The 25,127-nt window shown below is 52.5% G+C and overlaps 1 long non-coding RNA gene across 1 annotated transcript; it reads left to right on the top strand.

The window, feature by feature from the left end:
- Window positions 1-544: 544 nt before the first annotated feature.
- LOC125128997 (uncharacterized) lies at window positions 545-24,180 on the top strand. The gene is made up of 3 exons (XR_007135377.1): window positions 545-2,031; window positions 21,006-21,051; window positions 23,520-24,180. It is a non-coding gene; the product is annotated as an uncharacterized LOC125128997 (long non-coding RNA).
- Window positions 24,181-25,127: the final 947 nt, after the last annotated feature.

A 25,127-nucleotide genomic window follows, 5' to 3' on the forward strand; every position in this document is an offset into this window, starting at 1 on the left:
GCCTTTCCGGAAAGCTCGGGAGGCGCGCTCTGCGCCCGGGGTGTGCGAGCTGAAGGCGGAGAGGCGGCCTGGGGCCAGGTCCTATTGGATTGTAGAAGGAAAATGGGGGGTTCCCGTCGTGGCGCAGCGGAAGCAAATCCGACTAGGAACCAGGAGGTTGAGGGTTTAATCCCTGGCCTCACTCGGTTAAGGACCCGGCGTTGCCATGAGCTGTGGTGTGGGTCGCAGACGCGGCTCGGATCCTGCATTGCTGTGGCTGTGGTTCCGATTGGACCCCTAGCTTGGGAACCTCCATATGCCGCGGGTGTGGCCCTAAAAAACAAAATAATAATAAGGAAAATGGGAAGTGCTGAAAGAGATCAGAGGGATGAGGGGATATGTCTCTTAAGTTTGGGGGGGGGTTTGTTTGTCTTTTTAGGGCCTCACCTGGGGCATATGGAAGTTCCCAGGCTAGGGGTCAAATCGGAGCTGTAGCTGCCGGCCTGCACCACAGCAACATGGGATCCTTAACCCACTGAGCCAGGCCAGGGCTGGAACCCGCGTCCTTTTGGGTGCTAGTCAGATTCGTTTCAGCTGAGCCACGTCGGGACCTCCCGTCTTAAATTTTAAAAATCCCTCTGGCTATTGATGGAGAATAGACCAGAGGGGAGTGGTGAGGATAGGGAGGTTGGAAGGGTGGAAGCAAAGAAATTGCGGAGTAGAAGGTGATGGCAGGTGATGAAATGGGATGCAGGTGTGGCTGGGGTGAAGTGAGCTAGGGAATGGATGGTAGGAAGTAGCCATGGGCCAGATGAGATAGGGCATTGTAGATCACAGAATTCCTTCCAAAAGAGTTGGGGGGAGTAAGGGGGTCCCCCTTCAGTTTTACAAGGAATCCTCAAGTTGCTGTGTGTGAATAGATCGTCCAGGAGCAGGAGCGGAAGCAGGCAGAGAGCACAGTTAGGAAGCGGTTCCGGGGATGGAGAGAGACGGTGAGTCAGACCCGAGTGGAAGCGGTGATAGGGGATCTAATTTGACAATAGAGCCAGCAGGGCTTGCCAGTGTGTTATGGAGTAAGAGTGAAAGAACCGTGGTGCTGTTTACTGAGATGGAGACTGCAGGAGGAGCAGAGCTGGCCTAGGTGTGCTTTGGAGCACGTTAGGTTTCAGTCGCCTGGGGAACACCAGTGGCGGTGTCTCGTGGACTCTTGGCTCTTCCAGCCTGGAGTTCAGGCTTGAGCACTGAATTCCAAGCCGCCATTGCCTGGGTGGTGGTTAAAAGCATGGACTGAATGGACGTGTCTGGGAGGAGCGTGTCGATGGAGCAGAAAGATCTAAGGACCAGGACCTGGGGTACTTTAGTGTAATGAGATGGAAGCAGAAGGAAAAGCCGGGAAACTGGAAGAAATGGCAGTTGAGTAAGAGGAAAAGCAGGGGCTCGGGTGTCTATAAAGCAGATCAAAGAAAGTTCTTTCTGAAAGAAGCTGATCAGCTGGACTGGATGCTGCTGAGAGCTGGGCGAGGTGGCCCCACCACTCACTCGCAGGGCGCCCTGAGGCAGAGCGTTTTCTCTGGAGAGTGTGAATGTTCCTGGCACAGAAAGATCCTAGTCGCCCTCCAGCCCCGCCTCCCTCGCAGGCCAGCCGTGGGACTGAGGTGGCTCTTGTGCATTAGCGCACCTTGCAAGAGCCCGCATCACTGTGTCTGCTGGCTGTGCTCCTGTCGCAGTCCTGTCACCCCATATCGCTTGGACCTCACAGGTCATACGGAGGAGTCTGGAAAACAACCCCTCTGGTTTCCCTTCTGCTCACCATTAGGTCACGAGCACAGAGTAATCAGTGTTTCCTCCAAGAAACACTGCAGGTTTCGCGGCTTCTGAAAGTCACTGCTCTTGAGTCTTTCTGAGGCGAGGAACCGAGGCCCCATGTCGCAGATGCCCCGGATTAGCGACATTTGGGGTGCTAGAGAAGTCTTCACGTCTGCCTCCGGCCAGAGCGGCTCAGTCACCTGGCGGTTCCGAGTACAAGGGAGCGGGGACATCAGGTCGCCTGTGGTGAGTGCTGTGAGGAAGCCAAGCCCAGTGAGGGCGATGGGTTAGCCTCCCTGAGAAGCGGTCTTTTCAGGTCAGATCTGAAGGCGGGAAAGAGCGGGGCTGGGGCGAGAGGAGCGCTCTGGACGGGAGAGCCTGCGGGAGGGAGGGTGGCGAGGCGACTGTGAGGGGCCCAGAGGAGCTTGGTGAGGGAGGGAGGCGGGGAGCCAGGCAGCTTGGCTTCATTCTGATGGCAGTGGAACCCGTGCCCGCGGCGTGCAGAAGTTCTCGGGCCGGGGATCAGACCTGTGCCACTGCAGTGACAGTGCCAGGTCCTTAACCTGCGGAGCTACCCAGGAACTCTTCTTTCCCACTGGTGTTGAATTGCGCTAGTGTCAGATGAGTGTCGGGTGTACCCAGAGCCGTTCTTCCCCCCCCCCCCCGCACAGGTTGTCACAGAACTTGGAGCAGACCTCCCTGTGCTGAATGCTCGGTTCTTAAACGTAGAATTAGCGAGGTTGTATAGTGGCGTGTATGTGTTACTCCCACCCTCCCAATTTAGCCCTCCCCCCATAACTCCCCTTTGGGAACCATAAATGTGACTTTGAAGTCTGAGAATCTGTTTGCTTTTATAGATGGGTTCTTTGGTATCGTTTTTATTAGATTCCACACGTCAGTGATATCTCTTTCTGACTTCACTTAGTATTATCATCTCTGGTTCCATCCACATTACTGCAGATGGCATTGTTTTGTTCTTTTTTGTGGCTGATACCCCGTGTGTGTGTGTGTGTGTGTGTGTGTGTGTGTATACTTCATCTTCTTTATCCATCCCTTTGTCGGGGGACATTTAGGTGGCTTCCATGTCTTGACTGTTGTAAATAGTGCTGCAGTGAGCCCTGGGGTGCATGTATCTTATGGTTTTCTCTGGATGTATGCCCAGGAGTGGGATTGCTGGGTCATGTGGTATTTCAGTTTCACGGTTTTTTAAGGAAACTCCGTGCTGTTTTTCATAGTGGTTGCACCAATTTACATGCCCACCCATGGTGTAAGAGGGTCCTGTTTTCTCTGCACCCGCTCCAGCATTTATTGTTTGTAGACTTTCTGATGGTGGCCATTCTGACTGAGGTGGGGTGATGTCTCATTGTGGTTTGACGTGCATTTTCTCTAATTAGTGATGTTGAGCATCTTTTCGAGTGCTTTTTGGCCATCTGTCTGTCTTTGGAGAAATGTCTATTTAGATCTTCAGACCATTTTTTCAATGGGTTGTTTGGTTTTTTGATCTAAAGCTGTGTGAGGAGTTCCCATCGTGGCTCAGTGGTTAACGAATCCGACTAGGCACCATGAGGTTGCGGGTTCGATCCCTGGCCTCGCTCAGTGGGTTAAGTATCTAATGTTTCCGTGAGCTGTGGTGTAGGTCGCAGACACAGCTCGGATCCCATGTTGCTGTGGCTCTGGTGAAGGCTGGCAGCTACAGCTCCGATTAGACCCCTAACCCGGGAACCTCCATATGCTGCGGGAGTGGCCCAAGAAATGGCAAAAAAAATAAAAATAAAAATAAAAAATAAAGCTGTGTGAGTCGTTTATATATTTTGGAGATCCCTTGTTGCTTTGTTTGCAAAGATTCTCTTCCATTTCTTGGGTTGTCTTTTTGTTTTTGTTTTTTATGGTCAACTAATCTATGACAAAGGAGATAAGAATATGCAATAGAAAAAAAGCCTCTTCAATAAGTGGTGCTGGGAAAACTGGAGCCACATGCAAAAGAATGTAGTTAGAATGTTCTCTCACACCATACACAAAAATAAACTCAAAATGGACTAGAGCCTTACATCAAGGTGGGATAGTATAAAACCCCAAAGGAAAACATAGGCAGACCACTCTGATATAAATCAGAGCAATATCTTTTTTGATCCACCTCCTAGAGTAATGAAAATAAAAACTAAAATGAGCAAATGAGACCCAATTAAACCTAAAAAGCTTCTGCACAGTAAAGGAAACCATGAAGAAAAAAGAAGAAGAAAAAATGCGGAGTTCCTGTCATGGTGCAGCGGAAACAAATCCAACTAGGAACCATGAGGTTGCGAGTTCAATCCCTGGTCTCACTCAGTGGGTAAAGGATCTGGCGTTGCCATGAGCTGTGGTGTAGGTCGAAGATGCGGCTCAGATCCCTCGTTGCTGTGGCTCTGGCGTAGGCCGGTGGCTGTCGCTCGGGTTAGACCCCTAGCCTGGGAACCTCCATATGTCACAAGTGTGGCCCTAAAAAGCAAAAGGAGAAAAAAAAAAGAAAATGCAAAAGTCTTGAAGTAGGGAACAGACCTGACTTAAAATTTCATCCCAGGAGTTCCTGCTGTCGCATGAAGGATCAAGAGTTGCCTCTGCAGCGTCTCCGGCCACTCTGGAGGCATGGGTTCAATTGCCATCCTGGCACAGTGGGTTAAGGATCCAGCATTGCTGCAGCTGTGGCATGGTTCACAACTGTGGTTCAGGTTCCATACGCCACAGTTGCAGCCATAAAAATTTAAAAAACAAACTCATTGCAGTTGCCCAGTGATAACACTGGCACCAGGCTCTGGGCAGAGCAGAGACAGAAGGGGCTCCTTCAGGACTTAGCTCCCAGGCAAGAGAGTTCCTTTCCTCCGGAAACCAGCTACACGAGAGGGTCCTTTGGTCCACACAAGAAGCAAGCTGTTTTACTAACGTTTTTAAGGTTTTAGATGTTTGTTTCCCTCGTAGGTTATTAGCTTTTTGTTTGTCTCTTTGTTTTTTAATCAGGTCTGTCACTCTATTTCGGCATGTTTGAGAGCAGGATGGGTTCAGATTTAGGGAAGAGGAAGGCATCTGGAGAGTGAAAAGCCCGAAGAATTCCAGGGGAAGAGGCGGCGAAGAAGCTCAGCTTGTGGAATCAGCAGGGCGTGTTGCCATCATGAATCCTTTTGAGAAGTAAGGAGAGGGGCCAAGAGAACATACAGAAGAGGGAGAAGAACTCCCCTCTGGAGAAAGACACACGCTTCAAACCTAAGACAGTGGGGGAGCAAGCGCCCACGGCCCTTGCAGACCTCCCTGCGCTAGACAAAGCACGAGAACCTTTTTTTTTTTTTTTTTGGTCTTTTTGCTATTTCTTGGGCCCCTCCTGCAGCATATGGAGGTTCCCAGGCTAGGGGTCGAATCGGAGCTGTAGCCGCCGGCCTACGCCAGAGCCACAGCAACACGGGATCCAAGCCTCGTCTGCAACCTACACCACAGCTCATGGCCACGCTGGATTGTTAACCCACTGAGCAAGGGCAGGGACCGAACCCGCAACCTCATGGTTCCTCGTCGGATTCGTTAACCACTGCGCCAGGACGGGAACTCCTGAGAACTTTTTTTAAGAGCCACCTGTGTTTCATGGAGGTTCCCAGGCTAGGGGTCCAATAGGCACTGTAGCCGCCGACCTATGCCACAGCCACAGCCACGCCAGATCCGAGCTGCGTCTGCGGCCCATGCCACAGTTCACGGCTATGCCAGATCCTGAACCCACTGAGCGAGGCCAGGGATGGAACCTGCGCCCTCTTGGAGGCTGGTAGGGTTTGTTACCGCGGGAACGCCAGACACGATGAATCCACTCTGTTACCGATGTTGTCCATCAGCCCACTCACCCTCACAGCACCCCAGGAGGTGTGCCATTACTTGTGCCCACCTTGCTGCCAGCCGTGTCTGTGCCCAGGGTGCTGGGAGGCAGGCAACTGCACTTCCCAGACGCCGACGCCGCCCGCTGGCTCTGGTTCAGTTCCGCCAATGAGAGCCCAGGTGAGTGCAGCGCGGAGGAAGGAAGAAGCCGGCCTCGCTCACGGTTGTGTGACGGCGCGGGCAGCAGGTGAGTCACCCACGTCGGTGGGTTCCGCTCAGCAGCAACACCCCTGGGGTCTCGTGGGGAGTGGTGCCAGCTTCCTGGTCTCTGAGCAGCACCCCAGCAGCAGCGCCCTGCTCCGGCAGCTCTTCTCACCCATGGCATTCCTTCACCTTAAGTCCCTCTCCATTGAAATATCCAAAAAAGCTTTTGCTTTGCTGATTGAATGTTGAAACAGATGTACTTGGTCCCAGGAAACAGACCCACAAAATTGGGGATCTGGGGCTGGTATCAGAATGGATGATGCAGGAGTTCCCGTCGTGGCCAGTGGTTAACGCATCCGACCGGGAACCATGAGGTTGTGGCTTCGATCCCTGGCCTTGCTCAGTGGGTTAACAATCCGGCGTTGCCGTGAGCTGTGGTGTAGGTTGCAGACGCGGCTCGGATCCTGAGTTGCTGTGGCTCTGGCATAGGCTGGCGGCTACAGCTCTGATTAGACTCCTAGCCTGGGAACCTCCATATGCCTCAGGAGCAGCCCAAGAAATGGCAAAAAGACAAAAAGACAAAAAAAAAAAAACAGAATGGATGGTGCTGGTGCCATGGTGACCCCACTGGCTGCATGTTCCCGTTCAGGTCTAGCCCTTCTTGCTGAAGTGGACGACTCCCTGGAGGCAAGGCTGCTGCATGTGGCTGTGTCGGTGGGAGTGGAGCCTTGTGGGCTGGGCTTCCGACCCCAGAGAGATTTCAGAAAGAAAATGGAAGCTCTCGGGTAAAGCAGAATCAGAGAACCAGCTCCTGTCATGGTCTCACCTGCCTTTGAGCCCACCTGAGGCATAATTACAGCAGAAGTTGAATCCCCTGGGCTTTTTGGTGAAATTAGGCTGTTGATTGGGAAGAGTGGGCTCCTGAGAATTAGAAGAAGGAGAGTTGGGAGGATGCAAGCAAACATTTTAAACCACCCCCATCCTTCTGAGCCGCTTTGTCGGTGGAAAAGCCCCCTGCCTGGCTGAGATTAGTCTTTGCCTGCTTGAAATACTATTCGTGTGCTCACTTGAGCTGCTTACCTGGCAACAGGTGCTGAGGCTTCTCAAGACTCACCCCTCATTAACTCCAGGCCATAACTGGAGTCAGAGCCCAGCATTCCCCCAGGGAAGCAATGGCCAAGCCCAAGCTAGGAGGTGTTCACACAAAGAAGGAATTGCAGGATATTCTGCACTTAACAGCAGAGACCTGCGGAGTTCTTGAGGGAGGGATCCTGTGGATGTCGGTCCAGGTGGGTGGAGCATGGTGTAGGGTTGGGCGGAATTTAGCAAGAGCTGATGCGCCAGAGATTCAATGTGTGTTCACTCCAACAGCCAGCGGGGGCCTGAACAGTTTGCTCAGCTAAGCTGGCGGGGTGCAGCTTGGAGCGTCCTGAGCTGGTGGCTCTGACTTTTAAAGACAGCTTGAACCTCCTCTGAAGGTGCTGCTCTGACCTATGCGCCAGATAACCCTGCAGAGGTGGGGTAGGCGTCTGTGGTAGGTCCTCATGGCAGAGTCGTAGCGCAGACTCCAGCGGGGTTGGAGCAAAGACACGTCTTCTGCAAATAACTCTTCTCCATTTGAGAAGCTCCAGATTTGCTGCTGGTCACAGGTAGGGACCAAATGCCAGATCATGAGACCCCAGTATGGCACCTGAGCTGGGTGCCAAGGGGAAGTCGATGTGTCTGATGATGTCAGCCTTGAGCAGGTCTCAGGAGCACAAGTCGCGCCAACAGGCGGCTGGGACTCCCAGGGCACCTCCTCCACCCCGTCCTCGCCCACTCCCCACAACAGTGGCCTCCGGGGATTCTCTGGGCAGAGAGTGAAGCAGGAACAGGCAGACCCAGTTAATAGATGGCTTTGTAAATACACTGGCAGCAGGCAGAAGGGGAACCCTGCACATAACGGCTTCGCCCCCAGGGTGTGAGAGTAGAGGTGAAGGGGCGTCCCCCAGAGGCCCAGGGTCTACACCTGCTCAGGGGCAGCAGCTAACAGACTGACTGATAGTCCAGGAACTTGGAAAGGACAAGACTTGAGGTGTAAGAAGGAAGCGGTCTGGGCCGGGGGTTGTGGATGAACGTCTCAGAAGGGGGAGAGGGTGGGGGGGGCGCCTGTGGGATGCTCACCAAAGGGCTGCTGCAGAGGAGCCTCTGTAAACAAGGGGCCGCAGCCGCCCTTGGACGTGTCAGGTGGTCTCTCTCCAGCCACCTTCCGGTGCTGCCAAGGGCTTGTTCCACTGGGACTGGGTACAGGGGCCACAGCCGCATCTCGAGCTGAGACACCATGGATGTCATCAAAGACCCCGGGTCTTTGCAACCTTCTGCTCCGTCATTTTTGGCAGGTCAGTTTTAGGCCTCGTGCTTCCTGCCTCGAGGTTCCAAAATGACTACTGCTGCTCCAGACTTCACCACTGCATTCACAGAAACAGGAGGAGGGGCCAGAGGCCAAAGGCTCTTTCCCGTTAGGTGTCAGGGCTTTGCCTTTGTACTGAGGAAGGGAGGACCTCCTTAGCAGCCTCTCCCTTGTGTCTCATTTGTCAGAACTAGGTCACTAGCTCAGCCTGAGAGCAATGACTAGCTGAAGGAAATGAGACTGCTAAGGGTGCTTGATAGCAATTAAGGCACATCCTCTGGGGCTCTCTTCCTGAGATCAAGGGCTCTCTGATCCCAACCGACAAAAATTGAAGGGGGGCAGAAGTGAGGCTTGAGGCAGGGATGGGCTGTAGGTTAGACAGGAACCGGTATCTGCCTGTGTAGCCAACATTTACAAATCTAGAGATTTCACTTAGAAATCCAACTCAAGGAGTTCCTGTCGTGGCGTCGTGGTTAACAAATCTGACTAGGAACCATGAGGTTGCAGGTTCAATCCCTGGCCTTGCTCAGTGGGTTAAGGATCTGGCGTTGCCCTGAGCTGTGGTGTAGATCGCAGACCCAACGTAGGTTGGCTGTGGCTGTAGTGAAGGCCCGTGGCTGTAGCTCCGATTCGACCCCTAGCCTGGGAACCCCCACATGCTGCGGGTGAGGACCTAAAAAGGAAAAAAAAAAGAAATCTAACTCGAAGAGCGGGGAGGTGAGACGGCGGGAACCCTGAATTGCCTCCCGGCAAAGTCGGCTGTGGTCTTTAGATGAGTCACGTGTTTGCCACAGGCCCTGCCACTCTACCACACACCTGCCGGCTTCACCCATGAGCCTGTGGTTTTGTGACCCCGACTTAGGAAGTAGTTGATTCAGAGCAGTCTGTTTGCTCAAGTGTTTCTCCCGAGGGGCTGGCACAGCATGTGGCGTACAAGATGTAAATAAGATAGAAAACAAGTCCCCCTGCCTAGTAAGCCACGCTGTTAACCCGCACGAGAGGGCAGTGAGGGCTTTGCCCTCAGAAAGGCCTCGGCTACTTCCTGCCTGCCCCCAGCCTGATTCCTCATCTGTAAGATGGGGGGGTGTCATCTCTCCCGCATCCCTGAGAAGCTTGTATGAACTCATATACACATGCAGCCCAGGCAAAAAGCGTAGAAGCCCCCAGTTTCCTCTCCGGGAAAGAGGAAGAACCTAGGTACAGTGAATTCTAGGTGGAATTAGGAAGATTTGAGGGTTTTGTTTTTGCTTTTTAAGAATGCACCCGTGGCGTATGGAAGTTCCCAGGCTAGGGGTCGAGTCAGAGCTGCAGCTGCTGGCCTGCACCACAGCCACAGCCACATGGGATCCAAGTCTCATCTGTGACCTACCCCGCAGCTCACGGCAATGCCATATCCTTAAACCACTGAGCGAGGCCGGGGATGGAACCCACATCTTCGTGGATACTAGTTGTGTTTGTAACCCCCTGAGCCACAAGGGGAACTCCCAGGAAGGAAGATTTGTTTTTAAGAGCTGAGGCTGCATCTTACTAGCCTGTATGGCTAGAAGTACTTAATAAATATTTAATGATGATAATACTGATCATTTAGCTCCGTAGAATATAATTATACAAATCGTAAATGTAGAATTATGCCAGGCTGTCATTCTAGATAATGGTGTGAACACAGGGATAATGTGGGCCCACCGGGGCCCATCGTGGTGATGGCTGCCAGCAGGCAGGCAGCTTACATATGGGGAGCGGAAGGGAGGGACTGGCACCTGGGCAGCAGGGATGGGGAGCAGTCCGGGCCAAGGGGAGGGTTTGGTGGGAGCCCCATGGTCCAAGAGGGGCAGAGGAAAGTTGTTGGAGGGTTTTCAGCAGGAAAGTGACACGTGCTGATACATGTTTTTGGGGGATCATTTTTTTTTTATTATGGCAAGCGCATGTAACATGAAATTTACCTCGTGAACCATTTTCGAGAGTACGGATCAGTGACATGAAGTACATTCACGTTGTTGTGCAGCCATCGGCACCATCCATTTCCAGAGATTTTCATCTTCCCAAACTGAAATTCTGCCCCCATTAAATACTAACTCCCCTCCCCGAGCCTCCGGCCCCCACCATCCTACTTTCTGTCTCTCTGACTGTTACTCCGGCTCCTCACACACCTGGGATCGTATAGCATCTATCCTGTGACTGGCTTATCTCCCTCAGCACAGTGACCTGAGGTTCGCCGTGTAGCAGGTGTCAGAACTTCCTTTTCAAGGCTGAGTAATTTTCCATTGTGTGGGTGGACCACACTTCATCTGTCCATCCATGAGTGCTTGGGTTGCTTCTCCCTTTTGACTCTGGTGAATAATGCTGCTATGAACAAGGATGTGCAAATAACTGCTCCAGGCTCTGCTTTTAACTCTTTTTTTTTTCTTTTTTGTCTTTTTGTCTTTTCAGGGCCGCACCTGCAGCATATGGAGGTTCCCAGGCTAGGGGTCTAATTGGAGCTGTAGCTGCCAGCCTACGCCAGAGCCACAGCAACTCAGGATCCGAGCCTCATCTGCAATCTACACCACAGCTCACGGCAATGCCAGATCCTTAACCCACTGAGCGAAGCCAGGGATCGAACCTGCAACCTCATGGTTCCTAGTCGGATTTGTTTCCAGTGTGCCATGATGGGAACTCCTTAACTCTTTTTTTTTTTTTTTTTAATTTAATGATTTTTTTCCCCATTATAGCTGGCCTACAGTTTTATGTCAGTTTTCCACTGTACAGCAAGGTGACCCAGTCACACATACATTCTTTTTTCTCACATTATCATGCTCCATCGTAAGTGACTAGATATAGTTCCCAGCGCTATACAGCAGGATCGCATTGCTTATCCATTCCAAGGGCACTAGTCTGCATCTATTCCAGATTCCTTGTCCTCCCCACTCCCTTCCCCCTCCCCCTTGGCAACCACAAGTCTGTTCTCCAAGTCCATGAGTTTCTTTTCTGTGGAAAAGTTCATTTGTGCCGTATATTAGATTCCAGATAGAAGTGATATCATGTGGTATTTGTCTTTCTGCTTTTAACTCGTTTGCATCTGTATTCAGGGGTGAAATTTTCCCTGTGTTTCCTCTAAGAGTTTTATAGTTTTAGTGCTTAAGCTTGGATTTTTAGGTCCATCTTGAGTTAATTTGTGTGCGTAATAGAAGCTGAGTCCAGCTTTGCTCCTTTGCAGGTGGATGTTCAGTTTTCCCAACGTCGTTGCTGAAAATACTCTTCTTTCACCACTGAGTGGTCTTGTTACTCTTGTTGAAAATCACTTGACCATATATACAGGGTTTATTCTCAGGCTCTCTATTCTGTTCTGTTGGTCAGTATGTCTGTCTTTATGCCAGTGCCACACTGTTTTGATTACAACAGCTTTGTTGTATGTTTTGAAATGAAGATGTGTGAGACTTCCAACTTTGTTCTCTTTTAAGATTGTTTTAGCTATTCAGAGTTGCTTGAGATTCCATGTGAACTGTAGGATGAATTTTTCTGTTTCTGAAAAAAAATGTCATTGGCTGATACCTAATTTTTAACTTAGGGGTGTGGTACTCATGGAAGCACTTAAGAGGCACTTCAGACAAGAATTGCTAGTGTTTCTGAACAGCGTGGGTAGCTTTGGATCTACAGAAAACTGGAGGCATTTGGGATGCATTAGATGGGGAAATCAATAGAATTTAGTGATTGATTAGCTGTGGGTGAGGAGGCAAAAAGAGATCAAGAATGATTCCTTGGGAGTTCCCATTGTGGCTCAGCAAGTTAAGAACCTGACGTCTCTGCGAGGATACAAGTTCAATCCCTGGCCTTGCTCAGTGGGTTAAGGATCCGTCATTGCCCAAAGCTGCAGCTAGGCTGCAAATGCAGCTCGGATGCAGTGTGGCCGCAGCTGAGGCATAGGCCCCTGGCTGGGGAACGTCCACATGCTACAGGTGTGGTTGTAAAAAAGAAAAACAGGAATGCTTCCTTGGTTGTGGGTTAGAGCAAACAGTGGTGTCCCTCTCTGGGATGGACAGAATGGACAAGGAACAGGTTTGGGGACCAGGGCTCTCAGGAGCTCCTTCGCCAGCACAGACGGGGAGAAGCCAGATGGGAAGACAGGCAGCTACTCCGTGGACACCCAGGCGTGGGGTGCAGGGAGGCTGCAGGGCTGGGGAGGGAGACGGGGGTGTCAGCCCTGGCTGGGCGACGAAAGGAAGAGAGTAGCTAGAGGAGGGAGGTCCCAGGAGCCAGCCCACTGGGCTCCTCTGGGCCTGGGACCTGGAGGAGGGGTTCATAAAGCTCTGGGGAGACTGTGCCCACACATGGGTCTCGGCAACCCCAGGAGCCGGGCTCCTCGGTGAGTCTGCACCGGACCAGCAGCGCTGCAGGGAGGTGGCAGCGCAGCGGGACTGTGGGCAGCCTCTCCTCAGCCTCCTGGTTGGGAGCTCACAGCCCGCCTGCCTGCGCAGCCCACTTCCAGCCCATCGCTCTCCACGAGGCCCCTTGCGTGTCCTTTCTTCATGCCTCCCCTCCCCACGAAAGCTTTCCCCACTGCCTCCCCGGGTTGCCTCCCCCTCCACAGCCAGCCCCGGGCAGCCCTTGCAGATGCCAGCGCATTTACTCGGCTTTGTTTCCCTACTGCCCAATGTGGAGCCTTGAACCAGGATCTCTGGATGGATTAAGGGGTAGTTTCAATTACTTTTTCATTAATGTTCTAATTTCTATACCCCTGCCATGTATTATCTGTGTGATTATTAAAAGTAAAAAAAGACCGGAGTTCCCCGGTGATGCAGTAGGTTAAGAATCTGGCATTTTCACTACTGTGGCTTGGGTCTTTGCTATGATATGGGTTCAGTCCCTGGCCCAGGAACTTCTTCATGCCATGGGTGTGGCCAAAAAACAAACAAACCAAAAAAAACCCACCAAAACCCAAACCAAACAACACGCAGATGTGACAAGGGATTAATCTCCAAAATTTATAAACACCTTCTGCAGCTCAATACCAAAAAAAAAACAAACAACCCCATCAAAAAATGGGCAGAAGATCTAAACAAACAGGCACTTCTCCAAAGAAGTCATACAATGGCCAAAAAACACCTGAAAAGATATTCAGCGTCACTCATTATTAGAGAAATGCAAATCAAACCACGATGAGGTACCACCTGACCCCAGCCAGAAGGGCCATCATCCAAAAGTCTACAAACAATAAGTGCTGGAGAGGGGGTGGAGACAAAGGAACCCTAGTACACTGCTGGGGGGAATGTAAATGTGTGCAACCACTGTGGAAAGCAGTATGGAGCTTCCTCAGAAAACTCAAAATAGAACTACCATTGGATCCAGCAATCCCACTCCTGGGCATCTATCCAGAGAAAACCACGACTTGCAAGGACACATGTACTCCAGTGTTCATTGCAGCACTGTTTGCAATAGCCAAGACATGGAAACAACCTAAATGTCCATCAGCAGAGGAGTGGATAAAGATATGGTACATATACACAGTGGAATATTACTCAGCCATTCAAAGGAACGAAATACCGGCATTTTTAGCAACATGGATGGACCTAGAAATTACCATGCTAAGTGAAGTCAGTCAGACAATGAGACACCAACATCCAATGCTTTCACTGCCATGTGGAACTGAAAAAAGGACACAATGAACTTCTTTGCAGAACAGATCCTGACTCACAGACTTTGAAAAACGTATGGTTTCCAAAGGAGACAGTTTGGGGGGGGGGATGCCGTGGGAGGGGTGGGATGGAAATCCTATCAAACTGGATTGTGATGATCACTGTACAACTACAAATGTAATAAATTCACTGAGTGATTCAAAAACCCCACAGAAGTAGGAGTTGAAGAAACATTGGGAATGACAACAGAAGAGCGCCTTCCCTGCCTTCTGTAATGATGGTTTGGGTCCCCTTGGTGGGCAGCCCTGGGCCCGGAGCTGAGGGCGCGCACTCTGCCGGAGGAGGCAGGGTCAAGTGGGAGCCAGTGTCGGGGTAGCAGGCCGCTGCCGCCGCCGAGGTTACAGGGCACAGACGCTTTGGAAAACAGGTCGGCAGTTCTTAAAAGGTAAGCATGTTATTCTATGTGACCCAGCATGCCCAGTCCCAGTATTTACCCACAGAACAAGTGGCTATGCCCACACAGCTGATTGTCCCTGAATGCCCGTGTCAGCTTTATTCATGTGACTAAAAATGGAACCAACCCAGATGCCCACGAACAGATGGAGTATGAGGGGCAGTAAACAAACAGAGGACCACTGAGCACACAGCAATTTGGAGAATCCACCCCAAAAGCATTATGCTAAGGAAGAGAAGCCAGATCCTGCAGGGCTTCGCTTATGTGAAACTCTAGGTCAGGCAAAATGAATTTATAGCAGCAGAAAACAGAGCCTTGGTTGACTGCCTGGCCTGGTCGCTGCAGGGGCGAGGTGGAGATGCTGGATCTTGATTATGAGGGTGGGTGGGGTTCGAGGGTGTGTGCATCTGCCCAGACTCATTCAACGGCACTTTAACTGGATGCCTTTTATCATGATGGATTTATTTCATGATAAAATGGATGTTTTACAAAAGAAAAGACACGGTCCTTGCTCTCGTGGAGCCAGTGGGGGTGAGAGTTGTCATTCCAGCACCGCATGCAGGGCCACAGACCAGGATGAAGTGTCCTGAAGAAAGTGCACAGGGGCTCAGCAGGCCCCTGGCAGGCGGAGCCCCGAGAGACGAGGCCGGGGCGCTTGGGGGAGGCGAGGTGAGCTTCGCAGTAGCGATGACTCCGACCCGGGACTCGGTGTCCTCAGCGTCACCACGTGGAGAGTAACACCACGTCTTCTCTGCCACAGGAAGCCTTGGGGACTCCATTGTGCTCCGGCTTCAGCCGAAACGCTCTCCTGCGACCCCGTCCTCTTTCCCTCTTCTCCCAGGAACAGTTTGTGTCAAACGAGCCCCCCGGGAAGAAAGTGCGCCCTGACCCGACCCGTGGGAAGGGGACGGGCCCATCCCCTGCCTTACGGAGAAACGGGGAGGGTCCTTTGTTCGGGGCGCGCACTTTTTGAGCGCCCGCGCCCTTCTGCAGAAGGAAAGCGCCTTGCCGAGGCCTCCCCGTGCTCAGGGGTCTCATTTTCCGACACGGACGATCCGGAGCAGAGTCCCCAGCAGTCATTACAAGTAATTGCTTTCATTTTCAAAAGCAACCCTTCTTGAGCATAGAAAAAAATAAAAGAAACAGCCTCGTGAAAGGAAGCCGAGGCCTGGTGGATTAACGATCCGGCTTGTCCTTGACCCCTGCCCGGCGCTGTGGGTTGGGGATCCCGAGTTGCTGCGGCTGTGGCATAGGTCGCTGCTCTGGCTCGAACTCGATCCCTGGCCGAGGAACTTCCACGTGCCGGGGGAGCGGCTGAAGAAGGAAAAGGGGGGCAAAAGGATGACGAGGAGAGACGCCCTGCGTAGAGCCGCCACCCTGCCCGCGGCCCTGGAGCTGGGCCCCAGCGGACCCGTGGGAAGGAGTCCAGCGGGGCAGAGGGAACAGCGCCCCCACGCGAGGGGGGCGGGCGCGCACAGCGAACTCCCGGCAGGGGGTCAGCCGCATCAGCGGCCAGACCCAAATTCCTAGTGGTGGGGGATGGGGCGGAGAGGGAAGGGGCTTGGGGGCCAGCTTTGCTGTAGACCTCTTACCGTTATCCTCCTGGCTCCACACCCTCAGGCTCTTGAGTCACAAACCACAAAACTCTTCCAGCCGTCCATCAGCAAGCCGGCTCCGAATCCCTGGCCCCGCGTGTGTTGGCCAGGTGGCCTGATTCCTCTCCCGCAGGGCTGCTAACTTTCTCCAGTGTCACTCTCATCTTTCTGTGATTCTAATCAGCATCCGCTGGCTTGCTTTGTGGGTGTGCCCTGCGGGGCAGGAGGCCTGGAGTCTGTCCCCGCCGAGAGCCGGGGCGTGACTCCTTCAGTGAGGGTCACATGCCATTTTTCACATCACACACAGATCCGCCTCCACGGTGAACCTTCCATCTGGGCTCGGCTCAAGAGGAGGGGTCCGCCAGGGCCTCACCCTCAGACCCAGCCGCCCGCCCCTGGTCTGCAGGCCTCTCCACACCAGGCCTTGTCCGGCCCTGCCTTCGCTGACCCCGCCAGTGACCTCCAGGCACTTTTTGTCCTGCTGCTCATGTAGGTGACTCTGCTTCATTATTTCCAAGGGATGGAGGGGGCAGTGGCTGGTCTGTGTGGCACCAGGCAAATTGCCTTGGCTCCCTGCCCACCCCCTTCGGCAGGCAGCCGTGACAGAACAGCACCTGGTGGCGGCCGGTGGGAGGAACCAGTGAGCCGTCAAGGAAGGGCACTCCCCTTCCTGGCACGGAGCCATCCCTTAGGGCCTTTTGCCCTGTGATTAAGCAGCGGAGTGTTTGCATATGTCCTGATTTGCATGGAAGGCCCAGGTTTGCGTCTTTAGAGCCAGAGCAGCAGTTACCACCGCCTTTTCACTCTCAAAAGTGTCCTAACTAGGGTGACAAATGCTATTGTTACTGTAGCACAAACCAACTACCTCCATCCTTTCTCACCCAGGAGGGAGAAAGGAACCTTGGGAGCATTTGTGTCATTTCATTTTACTTCATTTACTTATTTATTTTGTCTTTTTAGGGCCGCACTCATGGCATATGGAGGTTCCCAGGCCAGGGGTCTAATCGGAGCTGTAGCTGCCAGCCAGAGCCACAGCAACGCCAGATCTGAGGCGCGTCTGTGACCTACACCACAGCTCACGGCAACGCCAGATCCTTAACCCACTGAGGGAGTCCAGGAATTGAACCTGAAACCTCATGGTTCCTAGTCAGATTCATTTCTGCTGCGCCATGACGGAAGCTCCTGTGTCGTTTTAAAAACTGGGAGTGAACCGCGTCCCACAGGGAGAGATGGATTCCAGGTATGTCTCAGGGCTAGACTGGTTTGCCTGGAATGCACACCAGCCAAGTTTACGCTTCTTATATGACAAGATGTTAGCCTTGTGTCTTGCTTTGTTTTAAAAGAGATCTTTCGGGAGTTCCCGTCGTGGCGCAGTGGTTAACAAATCCGACTAGGAACCATGAGGTTGCGGGTTCGGTCCCTGCCCTGGCTCAGTGGGTTAACGATCCGGCGTTGCCGTGAGCTGTGGTGTAGGTTGCAGACGCGGCTCGGATCCCGCGTTGCTGCGGCTCTGGTGTAGGCTAGCAGCTACAGCTCCTATTAGACCCCTAGCCTGGGAACCTCCATATGCCGCGGGAGCGGCCCAAAGAAATAGCAAAAAGACAAATAAAAAATAAAAAAAAAAAGAGGTCTTTTGTCCTTTGCGCAGTAATTTTTCTTTTCCTTTCTTTCTTTTGGAAGCAGATCTCTCTTGGGACTCTGCCTTCATTTCAAGCAACAGGCAGCCACTTAGGGAACTCTGAGTGCATTCAGGAAAAGCCAGCCGGGGGCAGAGAAGGCGCTGTCACCCCTTAGAGGCGGGAGGGCCGCCGGGTCCGTGTCTGGAGCCCTGGTGTCGTCGGGTCTCCCCAGCTGAAAGAGGCTCGAGCCCCAGGGCCGAGGATTCAAATGCCGTGAAATGCCACACACCCCTTCAGCCTGGAGTCGGTCTCCTCCACGTGGTCCCCCTGCGGGAGCGCCTGCTGATCCCAGTCTCTTGGGGCCACTTTGGAAGCGATTGATTGATGAGGCCGGCGCGCCGCAGCGGGTGGGGAGGGGCTCGCAGACGCGCCCCGCAGGTGCAGACCCCGCACTGACCTGCTGAACGTGGGTTCAGCGCACTGCGGCGGAGCCCTGAGGGGATCAGGTGTGGCTGTTGAAATGAGACGCACACGCAGAAAACGAGGCACATCTGCTGCCTGCCCCCCCACTACCTCTTGTCATTAGTCTGTCTGTTTGTTCTTTGTAGGGGGGTGAGCAGGGAGAGAATGGAGTTATTATGTCAGGATAAAAACGTAAAGATTTTTGTTCCGCAGGGCAGGTTGTGATGACCGCACACCAATTATAACCGTGCTAACTGGACCCTCGAGGTAGAACAAGCTTTGGGGAAAGAGTTTCCCATAGGTATCCCGAGCTTCTACATGAGTTCAATATCAAGGAATCAACAGTATATATGAAATAAAATGTCTTTAAACAGGAACACACATAAGACAGCGTTACGTACGGTGGCGATGAAACTGTTGTGATGGGGGTTCAAAGGAGCCCAGGCGTGTGTGTTCCTGAGGACGAGAGGCCCAGAATTTGCTAATTCAGTGTTAGCAGTGACTTAAAAACTACCACCTGGAGTTCCCTGGTGGCTCAGCCTGTTAAGTAGCTGGCAGTGTCACTGCTGGCTCGGGTTGTTGCTGTGGCAAGGACTCGATCCCTGGCCTGGGAACCTAGGCATCTGCAGGTAAAGCCAAAAAATATGTTTTTTAGTTTAAAAAAAGTTTGCCACATCAATCAACTCTCTTTCTTTCACAAATGATTTTTTTTTTTGTCTTTTTGCTATTTCTTTGGGCCGCTCCCGCGGCAAATGGAGGTTCCCAGGCTAGGGGTTGAATCGGAGCTGTAGCCACCGGCCTACGCCAGACCCACAGCAACGCGGGATCCGAGCCACGTCTGCAACCTACACCACAGCTCACGGCAACGCCGGATCGTTAACCCACTGAGCCAGGGCAGGGACCAAACCCGCAACCTCATGGTTCCTAGTCGGATTCGTTCACCACTGCGCCATGACGGGAACTCCCCCAAATGATTTCTAATGGGCAATGCTCTCTGATCGCATCTTACCCCCGGTAAAACTTTCAAAACTGAGTTGGCACTCTCAAAACCTGCTGCTGTGTTGTCAATATTGTTTATATCACATTCTGAATTCTTTCTTGTCCTTTCTTCCTTTTTTTGTTTTTGTTTTTTTTTTTTTTAGGGCCGCACCCTGTGGAGGTTCCCAGGCTAGGGGTCAAATCGGAGCTACAGCTGCCGGCCTACACCACAGCTCGCAGCAACGCCAGATCCTTAGCCCACTGAGCAAGGCCGCGGATCGAACCCGCGTGCTCATGGCTCCTAGTCAGATTTGTTACCACTGAGCCACAATGGGAACTCCGTTTGTTGTCGTTTCAACAAATAGCCGATTAAGTTGGCCATCTTCTGTGGGAGTGGTCTCCGCTGCTCCCAGTTACCATAGTAACACTACAGATCAACCACAAGGAATATAATAATACTGGCAAAGTCTGAAATATTTCAGAGTTCCCATTGTGGCTCAGTGGGTTAAGAACCTGACATAATGTCCGTGAGGTTATGGGTTCGATCCCTGGCCTCGCTCAGTGGGTTAAGGAACCGCTGTTGCCGCAGACTGCAGGGTAAGTGACAGAGGCATCTCAGATCTGGTGTTGCTGTGGCTGTGGCATAGGCCGGCAGCGGCAGCTCTGCTTCAGCCCCTGACCCTGGAATTTCCATACGCAGCACGTGTGGCTGTAGAAAGGAAAAACAAAGCGAAGGGTTTCGAGAATCACCAAAACAGGACCCAGAAACACCAACTGAGCAAGAGCTGTTGGAAAAATGGGGCCGATAGACTCTTGCTTGATGCGGGGTTGCCACAAACCTTCAATTTCTAAAAAACGCAACATCTGAAAAGCATAATAAGGAGAAGCACAATAAAACAAGACGCACCTGTCTTCAGGATGCTAGCGACAGGGACTGAGGGGGAGGGGGAAGGGGGAGTTACTGTGTAATGAGCATAGAGTTTGCATTTTGCAAGATGAAAGGCGTTCTGGAGGTGGGTAGTGCTGATGGCTGCACGACGATGTGAACAGACTTAATGCCGTGAATCGTACATTTAGAACAGGGTCACATACCAGCAACTACTGAACTTTTCACCTTAAAACGCTCAATTTTATTTTCGTGAATTACAGCTCAACTGATAAAAACAGATATGAGACAGAACAAACCCTGCCTCTGGGTTTGATATATAAGGGTGTGATGCCTGGAGCTGTGGCAACCATCTTGCAGCCATGAGGGACCCTAGTCACCCAGAGGGAAGCCAAACACAAAGATGGGAGCCCCCTGAAAAAACTGGCCTACACGTGACTCTTGTAATGTGATGTCGCTGAGGCATGACTCTTGAAGCCCATCAGTGGGCTTTTCTGCTCCTTACAGCCGAGAGCATGCTTCCATAAAATCCTGAGCACACCAGACACCATCCAGGGACCTCTGGACCAGAGGAGAGGTCTCATTCTCAGTGGCAGGGGGAAGCGACATGCTCTCCTTGCTCGGCTCCTGTCCCAGCCGCACCCCTCACCCACCTCGGGGCCAGTACTGCCTCATTGCTTGTGCTTTCTGGCTCTCCATGAACCTCTGTTTAGCCCCTTCCTGCAGTATTGGCCCCAGGGACCAGCTGACGGACTGTCGCTCTAGCTGCTTCCTGATTTTTCAGGCTTCCTTGCAGAGCCCAACCCAGGCCCTGGCACTTAGTAGGTCCCCAGGAATTGCTTATTGAGTAGATCACAGAGGTGGACAGGACTTGGTCAAGTGCCCATGAGGAGATAAAATCAGTCTTGTTGGCAGGTGGGAATCACCTGCTATTTGCCCCATGGGGGCTCTTTTCAGGCCCTAAGGCATTTAGTCTTCACAGCTGCCCTGAGGTAAGCGTTACTGTCTCCATTTTATGGGTGAAGCAGGGAGGCTCAGACGGTGAACTTGAACTCACGCGCCCAAAGTCACAAAGGCTGCTCGTGGGCAGGCTGGGCTTCAGCCGCAGTTCTTGCTGATTCAGGGAATCGTGGCTACTGGCCACTCGTCTACACTCCCGGCAGCTCTGTAAGACGGTGGTGTTCTCTGCTCTGTTGTAGAGACTTGGAACCTGAGGACTCAAGAGGATCAGAAGTCGCCCAGCTGGTAGGTGACGGAGCCCCACCCCAGAGGCTGGTGGAGGCTTCAGCATCCCTGCTCTCTGCACCGGAAGGGTCCTGACTCAAGCTCAGGACCTGGCACGTTTGGAGCCTGAGGGGGCTCTGGTCACCAGGCAGCTGGGATGGTGATGGGTGCACTGCGGGCTCTGGGGTGCCCTGAGTTGACTTCGCTGTTAACTAACCGTCGGCTGACATGACCCCTCTGGTCTCTGAAATCCCACTGACCTGGGTTCTGCCTTGAACCAGCTCTGAGACCCAAACGTAAGCCCATTGCGACATGTCTGAGCGTTGTCGCCTGGGGGTCAGTGGGGGTGATAAGGGTGCACAGGGCGGTCTGAGGGTGCGGGGGTAACCGCCCCCAGTGCGCTCCCTACAGCGGGATGGCGCTCTGCTTGTCCCTGGGCCCTTTCCTCCCTCAGGCCTGGGGTCTGCTGCTTCTCTGGGGTGGGCTGAACCATGGCCCCCAAAGGACACTGGTCCCCAGTCCCAGAGCCTATGAATGTGCTACTTCACGTGACAGAAGGGGCTTTGCAGCCCAGCCGGGATACAGTCACCTGCGTCGGGGAGAGTCGCCAGGATTCTCGAGGCGGGCTCATCTTAATCGCACGGAGCCCTTAACAGGGGGAGAGGAGGCGGGAGGCAGAAGGGTGGGTCAGGGGGACTCAACCAGGCGCTGCTGGCTCTGCGGCCGGAGGAAGGCAGCCTGGGTCCCTGCCGACAGCCAGCGAGGAAACGGGGCCTCAGTTCTGCAACCGCAAGGAACTGAATTCAGCCTACAACTCAAATGAACCAGGAAAACAGATTCTTCTCCGGAACCTACTGGACTTCCAGCTCCTGGGAGCTGAGAGGTCATCAATCTGTGTGGTTTTAAGCCTCGAGGTTTGTGGCAGCTGGTACGGCAGCAATAGAAAATGATACGCTCCTCAAACCCCCCTCTGCAGGGAATGAGGGTCCGTCCTCCCCTCAGCCTTGGGTGGATCCACCAGTGGGGCTCCCAGCCCTGCTCTCCTGAATCAACATGCAGGATCACTTTCCGCTGGCTGGAACGCGGGCAGGACAGTGGAGCCCTGCCAAGGCCAGGGCCACTTGGCTTTGTGCCCAAATAAAGCTCTGGATGCAAGTGTACTTGTTTTAAAGAGAAGCCAAGGGAGTTCCCATTGTGGCTTACTGGTGACAGACCCGACTAGTATCCATGAGAACAAGGGTTAGATCCCCGGCCTCACTCAGAGGTTTAAGGATCTGGCGTTGCCATGAGCCGCGGTATAGGTCGCAGATACAGCTTAGATCCAGCGTGGCTGTGACTGGGGTATAAGCTGGCTACTACGGCTCTGATCCAATTAGACTCCCACCCCGGGAACTTCCATATGCCGTGGGTGTGGACCTAAAATAAATAAATAAAATAAAAAGAAGCCAAGTGCTGACCCACTTTGCCCAGACTGCTCTGGCTCAGACTTGTCCCTCTAGAAGGAAATTTATTTCCAGTACACGCTGTTCCCAGGGCTGACATCACCCACCTCAGTCAGAAGAAGAAGTACGTATGAGAGCTCTCAGGAGCCAGCAGCCAATCTGATAATGGAGCAGAAGTTCTGCAAAAAGCTGGCGTTTATTAAAAACTGCGTCAGCCTGGTGATGGAGTTTGCCCTGAGTTGGAATCTCCAGCTAAGAGAAATGCTCGTGGCATTTGGTCCCTGGCACTCCAGCCATCCTGAGCATATCCTGGCAGGCCACAAAGTAGCAGCAGCCTGGCTTATGGCAGGGGGGACTGCCCTTGCAGCCTGGCATGGGGGCTGCTTCGAGGGCAGACAGCCTCCCCAGTGGCCACAAGTCTCTGAGTTCTGTGCCTGGGTTCTGTTGAGGGTGGCTCTGCTGGTCCCCTCTCCGAGGCTGGCACCAACACTTACAGAGATGCAGCAGGTGGCGTCAGAGGGCGTAGACTGGAGGTGGCTGACCTCCCCTTTATGCTGGCTCTGCTTTCACTAACCTGACAAAGAGCCTCAGCTACCCACCTGTGCTAGTTTCCTGTCGCCATAGCAGATAACCACCAACTTGGTTATTTATTTATTTATTTATTTATTTATTTTTTGTCTTTTTGTTGTTGTTTTTGCTATTTCTTGGGCCGCTCCCGCGGCATATGGAGGTTCCCAGGCTAGAGGTCCAATCGGAGCTGTAGCCACTGGCCTACGCCAGAGCCACAGCAACGCGGGATCCGAGCCGCGTCTGCAACCTATACCACAGCTCACGGCAACACCGGATCGTTAACCCACTGAGCAAGGGCAGGGACCGAATCTGCAACCTCATGGTTCCTAGTCGGATTCGTTAACCACTGCGCCACGACGGGAACTCCTTTTTTTAATTTTTTTATTTTTATTTTTTTTGGTCTTTTTGTTGTTGTTGTTGTTGTTGCTATTTCTTGCAACTTGGTTATTTAAACAACACTTTTTTTTTCTCTTGAAGTTCTGGGGGACAGAAGTCCTGGAATCAGAGCGTTGGCAGGGCTGTGTCCCCCCGGAAGTCCTAAGGGAGGACACACGCCTAGCTTTTTCCAGCGTCCAGGGCTGCCTGCATTCCCCGGCTCATGGCCCCTTCCTCCGAGGTCACAGCCAGCACTTGGGGCTTTCAGCTCTCTCTCTCATCACCGCACCTTCTTCTCTGATTCTGGCCCTCCTGGCTCCCTTATAAGGACCTTTGTGATGACACCAGGCCCAGGCCGGGTAAGCCAGCATCGTCTCCCATCGCGAGATCCTTAATTGAAGTGCATGTGCAGAGTCCCCTTGGCCAGGTAAGGTCACATGCTCACCAACTCCACGAATACATCCTGGCATCTCTGAGGGCAGTGTTGCTCCCACAGGGATGGTCATGCATGCTTTGAAGATTGTTGGCAGGTTTCCTGATGCACGCGGTCTGTCCATTTGCTGGGGCACCTTTTCTCTGTCCCCTTTTACAAGTGGGAGGGTCCTACTGTGAGTCCGCACCCCATGGCCTGGTTCCATGTCCCCAAGGCCTGACATGGTGACCAGCTAATGCTGTTCCCTCCTGGGTTCAAGTCTCCTCCTCCTCTGTGACATTCAGGACCCCATGTCCTCCTTCCAGCTTCAGCCTTGTGCCTTCTGTTTCTGGTCAAGAGAATTATCTTGCTTTTTTTTTTTTTGTCTTTTTGTCTTTTCTAGGGCTGCTTCCGCAGCATATGGAGGTTCCCAGGTTAGGGGTCTAATCGGAGCTGTAGCTGCCAGCCTACACCAGAGCCACAGCAACGCAGGATCCGAGCCGCATCTGCAACCTACACCACAGCTCACGGCAATGCCGGATCCTTAACCTGCTAAGCGAGGCCAGAGATTGAACCCACGACCTCATGGTTCCTAGTCGGGTTCATTAACCACTGAGCTGCGACGGGAACTCCTGTTTATCTTGCTTTTTGTGCACCATTATATATACCGTAAGTTTCCCTCTTTTATACTTTCTCTGTCATCGCTGTGATTTGGAACAGAGAGCACATGGGAACTTAGAGTCACCCTCCACCCAGACTGGAATTCTATTCCCTGAGGAGCTGTCTGTTACTATACCAGTGACTTGAAGTGTTTTAGGGGGGAGTTCCCTGGTGGTCTAGTGGTTAAGACGTGGTGCTTTCACTGCTGGAACCTATGTTCAATCCCTGGTCTGGGAACTCGTTCCCCCGTTAAGCTGCTGCATGCTGTGGCCAAAAACTAAACACATTTTTTGAAGAATTCTCAAAAACGACATATAGCTGCAAATGGATTTTATGTTGATACCAAAATGTTTTCAACCGAAGTCGTTGAAAAGGATGTAAATTCCAGCATTTCTAAATACTGAAATTTTAACAGAAAAAATGTTCATCTTAAAATACGTCCAAGCGGAATCTAAATTCCACGTTAATCTCTTGAAAACCTTCGCGTACACACTCTTCCTAAAGCCAATGAAGAGGCAGTCTCGGTGGAAAGGAAAGTTGCTTTAGTTGGGATTCCAGGAAGCCCAGTGGGGGAGGGGAAGGGCCGACTTATGTCCCCAGGCCCACTCCCCCCACGGGCAGTGGTTGGCAAAAGCTTC

Source organism: Phacochoerus africanus, chromosome 6, assembly GCF_016906955.1.
Source record: "Phacochoerus africanus isolate WHEZ1 chromosome 6, ROS_Pafr_v1, whole genome shotgun sequence".
In the NCBI taxonomy this organism is placed as follows: domain Eukaryota; kingdom Metazoa; phylum Chordata; class Mammalia; order Artiodactyla; family Suidae; genus Phacochoerus; species Phacochoerus africanus.